Source organism: Mesoplodon mirus, assembly GCF_964341445.2.
Source record: "Mesoplodon mirus genome assembly, chromosome: 4".
Lineage (NCBI taxonomy): Eukaryota > Metazoa > Chordata > Mammalia > Artiodactyla > Ziphiidae > Mesoplodon > Mesoplodon mirus.
Genome location: NC_138979.1, coordinates 161,348,804 through 161,358,391, shown reverse-complemented (window position 1 = coordinate 161,358,391; position 9,588 = coordinate 161,348,804).

The window sequence follows — 9,588 nt, the reverse complement described above, 5'->3', positions numbered from 1 at the left end:
CATCTCATGCCCTAAGTGGACAGGTGCCCGGGCCCTGAGAGTGGGGGAAATACCAGCCCCCGCATTGTGCTGGATTGGGGCCCTCTCCATTTCCACTGGAGAACTGCTGAATTTGCCATCACCGAGAAGAGGGGTGCCCTTTTGCATATCCGGGCCCCTCCCCAACTTTCACATCTATGATTCAGAATCCGAGGAGCAGAACCTGACACCTGAAGAAGGTCAGCAGTCAGTTGGCACGGGAAGACCGGCTGGTCCAGTGTGAAGTACTCCTTGAGGGATGGCTGGACCAGTGGTTAATGTGGGAGGATCGCTTGGTCAGATGATGTCCCTTATGTTTTTAAAAACTTTTTTTAAAATTTACTAATGGAATAAAACGACTGTACAGGAAGTTAGGAAAATAAAGGCAGGTTGGCCATAACTCCATACGCCCCCCCAACTCAGTCATTACTTCCTTGCCATATTTTCTCTCACTTCATTCTCCTCTACATCCATCTTTTTTTTTTAATCTAGTGGTCATCACACTGTGCATAAATTTGGATGCTTGTATCTCTTGCTAAATTTATATCATAAGCATTATCTATGGTGTTACCTAAGCTTCATAACTATCATCTTAAATAACTGTATAAAATGAGGCCAGGGATTTTGTCCCAGAATCTAATAACACAGGTCCCTGGTGCACAGTAGACAATTCATACATTTTTTTAATGAACAGAATGCATGATCAGGCCATAATCTGTCTTATTATTCTCTTACTGTGAGGTATTTAAGGAATTTGTTTCCAGTTTTTCAAACACATTGTCTTATTTCTCTCTCCTGGACAGCCTTCTTTTTTTCAATCAATTTCCCCAACAAACCCTTACACTCTGCTCTTTGCTGGCCTCTCCCAAATCACACAGACTCTGTCCTTCATTTATCATAAGTCAACCTGGGTGTGTGGAACAAGCACCAGTACCTGGCAGTGGGTTACATGAGAAAAAGCAAATCATGTTAATGGGTAGGTTAGCAGAGTGGGGAGCCCTGGGCCCTCCATGTACTTCAGAGGCAGCGTGTTCTGTCAACACTGCTGTCGCCATCAAGTACCCTTCGTCCTGAAATAGTGGCCCAGGCCCTGCCAGTTATTTCATCTCAGTGCTTACGCTTTTCATGTGAATTTAAACATTCAAACATCATGAGCATGAAACATAAACACTCAACCCGCCATGGCATTTTAATGAGGTTCAACTGGGTTCAACACGTCCCATTACTTCCAATTGTGTAAAAGCTTTTCGCCCCAGATCACTTCCTTAGGTCTGGCCCACTATGGCCAAGACAAACTTTGTGTTTTCTGAGCACTTTAAATTTGGGGGAGAATTATTCTGGGCAGATGGTGAGCTCCCACAGGGTCCTCCTCAGCTCTGCTTAGCTAGACCAACGGTTTAACTGAGTTTCTCAAAAACTCCTTAAGAGGAAACGACTGACTGATAAACCATGATCAGAGACCATCACTCACTCACCCTGACATTGCTCCCCACGCACCCTTGCCTTGCTCCTGCGGTTTTCAAATCATAGCCACATCTGCAGCTCTTAGATGCTTGCCATGGAGCAAGGAAAGAGTTCTTAATATTCCCATCTGACAGATGTGGCAACTGAGCCCTAGAAAGATAAGGTGACTTGTGTAAGACCACAAAACAAAGAACTGGTTGTCCAAGGTTCCCTCTACTAAACATATCTAGGTATAGACTAAGCTGCCATAACGAAGACACTTAAAAATACCCAGTACATAGACAGGTGGTCCAGGCCATTAGGTGACGCTGCCCTCCTCAACACACAGCTCCCATTGCTGTGTCCAAGGTGGCTTCTCCAGTTGTCCTCACCCCGTGATGTAGGAAGGGGGAAGGGCAGGGGAGTGGTCACGCATTCCTTTTATTTTATTTTTTTAAATTTCATTGATAAATATTTTATTATGAAAATCTAAAATGTAACAACTTTTTAGAAATATAACAGCAATGCCATTACCACACCTAAAATTAGGTAAATAATAGTTTAATGTAGTCACTGTTCATTTTTTCTGATTGTCTCACAAAATTTTTTTCTCTTTTTTTTTCACGGTACGCGGGCCTCTCACTGTTGTGGCCTCTCCCGTTGCAGAGCACAGGCTCCGGACACACAGGCTCAGCAGCCATGGCTCATGGGCCCAGCCGCTCTGCGGCATGTGGGATCTTCCCGGACTGGGGCACGAATCCGTGTCCCCTGCATTGGCAGGCGGACTCTCAACCACTGCGCCACCAGGGAAGCCCCTCACAAAAATTTTTTAACAGTTGTTTTGTTTGAATATGAATTCAATAAAGCCTAGCATTTAGTTGATATGTTTCTTCAGTTTTTTATAATGTATAGTTTCTCTATTCTCTATTTTTCCTTGCAAATTATTTGCTGAAGAAATGTGATTTTTCAGTTATGTAACTTTAAAATAGTGTTATATAGATATTAATAAAGTCTTACTTTATGCATACAATCTGAAATAATTCAAATAATTTTTTAAAGGATCATGTAATTAAAGAATAATGATGTCTGATAGCCAACTTTGTTTCCAGTAACGTAATGTGGTAACCCTACTTTTTACTTTTAGTCGATGAAATGATTGCTCTTATTTTTAGAGATAAATGTTTAAAGTTTGTATTAATTAATTTATTCCTTATTTCTGATTTTTTAATATAAGGAATATGTTTTTAAATAGTGTAAGCTTGGGGCTTCCCTGGTGGCACAGTGGTTAAGAATCCGCCTGCCAATGCAGGGGACACGGGTTTGAGCCCTGGTCTGGGAAGATCCCACATGCCGCGGAGCAGCTAAGCCCGTGCGCCACAACTACTGAGCCTGCGCGTCTGGAGCCCGCGAGTCACAACTACTGAGCCCACACATCACAACTACTGAAGCCTGCGTGCCTAGAGCCCGTGCTCCGCAGCAAGAGAAGCCACCGCAATGAGAAACCCGCGCACCGCAACAAAGAGTAGCCCCTGCTCGCCACAACTAGAGAAAACCCGCACACAGCAAAGAAGACCCAATGCAGCCAAAATAAATAAATAAGATAAATAATTTTTTTAAAAAAATGCATGGAAACTGGCTTTGCCCACTAGTAGCTCACATTTTAAGAGGCAACAAACATAAACAGGACATGCTGACCAGAGAACAAAGCATGAAACCAATAGATGACTGAAAGGCAAAACATGGACAGATACCAGGCAAGGGTTTCCCTGCCAAGGGACCAGGGCATCTAAGGCTAAAGTGGAAATCCCTGAACCAGTCCTCAAGCTTTGCCTCCTTCCCACCTTCCATTTCCCACCACCACCACCCCCCACCCCCGCACTGAGTCTCCCCACTCTAAGCAGCTCACCATTCCTCCTCTCAGTACACCCTGCACTTACCTTTTTCCTTTGCTCTGCTAGTCTAGCTCAGAAAGCATCTCCTCAGCAAGAGTTCCTGAATCTCTCAAACAAAAATGAGTCACTTTTATCTCTATAATCCCAAAGGACTTTTTTTTTTTTTTTTTTTTTTTTGTGGTACGCGGGCCTCTCACTGCTGTGGCCTCTCCCGTTGTGGAGCACAGGCTCCGGACACGCAGGCTCAGCGGCCATGGCTCACGGGCCCAGCCGCTCCGCGGCATGTGGGATCTTCCCAGACCGGGGCTCGAACCCGTGTCCCCGGCAACGGCAGGTGGAGTCTGAACCACTGCGCCACCAGGGAAGCCCTCAAAGCACTTTTTTATATGCAGATCACATCACTTATCACATTGTTTGTTTTGTGATCTGTTAGGCATAAATGTGTCACTCCACCCTGTCTAGAATAAGACTTTCACCAAATCTTGTACACCCAGTGCTTAACACAGTATCTGGGAAATAATGAGGGTTAAACAAATGAGTGGCCCTTAAAATGACCCTTAAAATTGTGCCATATTTATCACCATACACCTGGTGCCCAATATATGCACAATGCCTGGCTTTAGTTGGTGCTCAGTAAATGGAGTTTGATTGACTTAACTTGAACTTAAAGAGAAGTGCAATCAGGCACAGCAAAGACAAGTCCCAGAAGACACAACTCACATGGTTGCCAACCCAGTCCAGTTGTACCAATGGGATTTTCAGAGTCTGTAGGTCCCATATGTCCAGTTTGGTCTGCCCAGCAGATGCAAGGCTTGTGGTGCATTTGGTGAAGGTTGTCTGGGGCTGGGGCCAACCATGCTGCACTTTAGGCTCCCACTAGTTTTCTTTCCCCATGCTCACTCCCCAAGGCTCAGTCCTTAGCCTGGATCTCTGGTCCCCATCCTCCATTCCCAGGGAGCCTCTGGTCATCAACAGGGCTCTACTGTTTCACTTTATATTCAGTGCCTCTTGGGTGCCAAGCACAGAGCTCGGCCCTAAGGTAGAGCAGTGAACTAGACAGATGTGATCCCTGCCCACATGGCATGTAACACCTAGCAAGGGCTCACACTAAGTAAATGACCCCAAAGTGACATGGTCAGGTGAGCCTGTCACCTTGAGAGTAGCATATGCCTTCAGGACACCAGGCACTTCACACTCAGCCTGTCTCCCCTCCCGAACTGGGATTCAGAGAACCTGAGTGAGAGTCCACCATCAGAGTTCCAGACCTGCCACCTGCCAGCCACGAGCACATCCTTTATCCGCTCCAAACCTGTCCCCTTATCTGTAAAATGAGGTCAGTAACAACACCCGTTCTGCCTTCCTTTCTGGGTTAGATGAAGACTAAATAAGGTATGTGAAAGGGCTTCGTAAGCTGGAATAAACGTTACTTATTACTGTTGCTGTAATTCGTATTATTATTCCCTAGTAACCCTTCCTCCTGATTTTTCCCTCTGATTGCCAGGGGTGCCCACATTCTCCCAGTCCCCTGGCCTAAGGTTATCTGTTGTTTCTGTCTCCCCAAACCTTTTCTCCCCTTCATCAGACACCGAAGCTCAGCTGGTTTCCCTGAGGAGCACATTCCTCCTCCATCCCCCTGGCTACAGTGATTGGCTCAGAGAATGGGCATATGACCCAAGCCAATCAGTAGGAGTCCTTCTGGGATATTCCCACCAAAGCTGTGAAAGAAATGGTCCCTTTCTGCTGAGAGGATCTGATTCTGGGGTTCCAGCAACAACTGATACCATCGTGTGGAGAAAGCTTGTCTGAAGAATAAGCCAAGCAGAGAAAGACTATCATGGATCAAGCTGTTTATAAAGCCAGATGTAATCCCTGATTTCCCAGGCACTCAAATGAAGGTAAGCTGTCTTGTATATAAGCTGATTGGGTTGGGTTTCTATCACTCAAAAATGGAAGACTCCTGGGCTTCCCTGGTGGCGCAGCGGTTGAGAGCCTGCCTGCTGATACAGGGGACACGGGTTCGTGCCCCGGTCCGGGAAGATCCCACATGCCGCGGAGCGGCTGGGCCCATGAGCCATGGTCGCTGAGCCTGAGCGTCCGGAGCCTGTGCTCCGCAACGGGAGAGGCCACAACAGTGAGAGGCCCGCATACCGAAAAAAAAAAAAAAAAGGAAGACTCCTGACCAATTCAAGACTCAAAACTAAGGTGATATGCTCTATTTGTCCATTTCTTTCAACTCCAACCTTTGATCTATTGGAGCTTGGAAACAGAGTCCTTTCTGCTACATAGTTCTGCCACGATCCTGGCCAGACTCTCTTTGTCTCATACCTGGAGGCTGCCTGGTGGGGAGAGCTGAGGGATTAGAGCCAGACAGACCTGGAGTGAATCTTGGCTCCATTACTTACTCATCATTCGTGTGATCTTGGGCTTCTCTGGCCCTCGGCATTTTCCTCTGTAAAGTGGGACAAATAATCCATACCATGCATGGCTGTTGTGAGTATGAAATGAAAAGATATCTATTAGGGCCTGGCGGAGGCTCAGTAAGAGGCAGCTATTATTGCCATAACAATATAGTGGCCTCCTAGCTCTGTCAGTAGGGGGAAGGCAATGCATTGATCCTGTTTTCATTTGGGGGCCCTGATTATCTTTCTCTGAGCTCAGACATTAAAAAATGGCCATAGGGCTTCCCTGGTGGCACAATGGTTGAGAGTCCGCCTGCCGATGCAGGGGACACAGGTTCGTGCCCCGGTCCAGGAGGATCCCACATGCCACGGAGCAGCTGGGCCCGTGAGCCATGGCCGCTGAGCCTGCGCGTCCGGAGCCTGTGCTCCGCAACGGGAGAGGCCACAACAGTGAGAGGCCCGCGTACCACAAAAAAAAAAAAAAAAAAAAAAAAAAAGAAAGAAAAAAAAAGCAGCCATAGCTCAGTCTGAGAAAGTGGGGCCCAGGCAGCTTGGATGCTTGGGAGCCACTGGGGCAGAACAAGAGTTGATGGAGCTGCTGAAGGAATGACGCTTGGGCAGGGGTAGTCTCCCAGCATCAAGGAGAGGGGCCCTGGGTAAAGAAGTCCCAGCCACCAAGCAGCCAATCAGAGGCATGTGCCTGAAGAGGCCAGGCCAGATGAGGTCAGAACTGGGATAAAGGACTGGTCCTCAGATATAAGCAGAATCCTCTCCCAGGAGACATTGAGGGTGGGGTCAGTGCTTAGGAACTTAGTACATTCATGACTTGTGATGTGTGTATAGTTTGTAGGCTCTCTGCAAAATACCAAACTTGGGGTCTACCCTTTCCTTTTATTGACCTCTGGTCTGGCTTATTGTTCCTGAAGGGAGAGGAGAGGACTAGGAGTTTGGCGTCTGGGACTCCAACCTCATTTGCAGTTGATGAGCTCTGTGACCTTGGGAAAGCAGTTTCCCCTCTCTGGGCCTTGGTTCCTTCACCAGTTGAGGGAAATGGCAGATGTTCTCTAAGGTCCCTTCCAAAGCTAACAGGCCATCTCCAAGCCCTAAGGGGTTAATCAGGCTGGCCGGGCCCCACTACCTGAGACCACACCAGAGATTTTGTTTTCAAAGAATCCAAGATAGGGCAGGGGGAGGGAGCAGCCTCCTCAATTTCCATAGCTGTTTAATCTAAGAGAAATGATGAGGTGTGCATTGAAGGTGGGTAGCCCTGGGGACATTCTCCCCACTGGACAGTGCTGCCTCTGTGACAGCTCCACATGGAGAAAGGTGAACCTCAAGCTAGAGGGTGACCGTCCCTGTTTAACAGCTTTCCATTTGTTTACCAAAAAAATATTGCTCCATCATAAAAATTCCCAAAATAGTTCCTTCCCTGGCCAGACTGACTGGCGGGCGCCCAGCTTGGGAGCCCAGCCTTGCTGGAGACACACTCTCAGCCAGGCAAAATTAGCCGGGAAAGTCGGGGGCTGCAGTTTGAAGACCACCAGCCCCACACATCCTGTGGGGTGCAGCTGGGAGGGTTAGAGCCACAGAATCGGCTCTCTGGGGGGATCTGGGCAGTGACAGGATTTTCTGAGGCTCAGCAAGTTTATTTTTAGCTAAGAAGGGCTTCCTCTACTCTAAGGGGCTTGGCGGGTGGATCTCACTGGCTGGAGGTGGAATAAATGCTTTGCTCTCTGCTGGAATTCTCTCTCCCGCACTCGTATTCTGGCAACTTCTCCTCCCACAGTTCTCGACTTAAAGCAGCTCTTCAGAGAGTCTTTCTCTTAAAGCCCTCCCCTGAAACGACCCAAATGAGGGCTTCAGCAATCCAGTCTCAAAAGGTTCTTCCTTCTCCCTTTGGAGAACTTACCACAGTTTGTACTTACAAATATGAACGTCAGTCTTCCCCACAGGCTGTAAGGCTCTTGGGCAGAGAAGGTTGCTTAGTACTTATCCCCAGTACCTTGCACATAGTAGGTGCTCAGTAAGTATCTTTTCCATTTACAGAATGACTTAATAACTTGCTTGAGACTTAGAAAAGCCAAATAACTTGTCCAAGGTCATGTAGCTCACAAGTGCCAGAAGTGGGATTTGAACCCAGGCCTGCCTGATTCTAAAACCCAGGTCTTAACCCCACTGTCCTGCTCCACCGGATCCACAGGGCTGGACAAGTCACCAAATGAGAGGGCATGGAGCAGCCATAGTTGTGTCTTCTCTTTCACTTTCTTCCTGCCCCCATGGCAGGGAGAAAGGAGAGTATACAGGGTGCCCCCAAGAAGACTCAATACTTATCCCAGTGCTTCACATATAATAGGTGCTCAATAAGTAAGGGTTGGGCGAATGTTCCCTTTGCCAGAGACCCCAGACATCTCCCAGGGGCATACCAGTCTTGTGGGGACCTGTTTCTATTTGGGGATGAGAAAGTGAGGGCGAGGGACATATAAAAGTGATTCTAGGGCTTCCCTGGTGGCGCAGTGGTTGAGAGTCCACTTGCCGATGCAGGAGACACGGGTTCATGCCCCGGTCTGGGAAGATCCCACATGCTGCGGAGCAGCTGGACCCGTGAGCCATGGCCGCTGAGCCTGCGCGTCCGGAGCCTGTGCTCCGCAACGGGAGAGGCCGCAACAGTGAGAGGTCCGCGTACCGCAAAAAAAAAAAAAAAAAATTCTATTCCATCCCTCCAACTGATCTCTCCTCCTGCCCACCACCCCAAACTAACCAGAGCAGGACGCCAAATAGGAAAATGACCCAGAGTTAAGAGCCACCTTTACCAACAACTTGCTGCGGCAGCTAAGAGCTTCCAGGCTGGATTGCCAAGCAAAAGTGGGCAGGCCCTTCCTGGTCTCCTCAAAGTTTCTGCTTTTATACCCAGACCTACTCCATTCCAACCACCCCATACCGTACACAAAGCTTTCTTAACTTTACGTGAAGTGGAAATAAATTCACCTTAGCATTCAATAAATTCAATTCAATTAATTAATTAATCCACCTTAGAATAAAATGCTAATTTTATTGATCTAGAATATGCAATCTAAGTGAATATAATGGCTTGCCTTGCAAACCCAGCTCTAAGACAAGACCCCTCACCACATCCTGGGAGGAGAGAGAAAGAAACAGTGAGAGAAACAGAGAGAAAGCCATCTGAAGAGTAAAGATGTTTCCTCAGGCCATTCCACTCAGTGAGTAGAGGCTCCACGGAATGAAGAGCAAGATGGCAGATATTCCCTCAGCAGCTGGTTTCAATTCCCACCAAGCTTAGCACCTTTTCAGCACCTTGCGTGGATTCTGATGTATGAAGATGTGTATCTTTTCATATATCTTGGCCCCTAAATTCAAGGCAACTACTTTGTGACACACAAAGCCACATATATCCCATTTTAGTAGGGAAGTCGTCTTCAAAGGGTAATTTTATGGGACATGATTTTCTTCTTTACATATGACTTTAGAAGCTGACCTTCACTTAGCATCCAACAATATTGCCATTCACATTCACTGTGGGGAAATCAGACCATAGATCCAAACAAGAAGAAAACAATCCCCTGGGGCTTCCCTGGTGGCGCAGTGGTTGAGAGTCTGCCTGCCGATGCAGGGGACACAGGTTTGTGCCCCGGTCCGGGAAGATCCCACATGCCGCGGAGCGGCTGGGCCCGTGAGCCATGGCCGCTGAGCCTGCGCGTCCGGAGTCTGTGCTCCGCAACGGGAGACGCCACAACAGTGAGAGGCCCGCGTAGCAGAAAAAAAAACAACAACAAAACAATCCCCTGGAATCTTACCATTCAGGATAACCGCTATGCGTT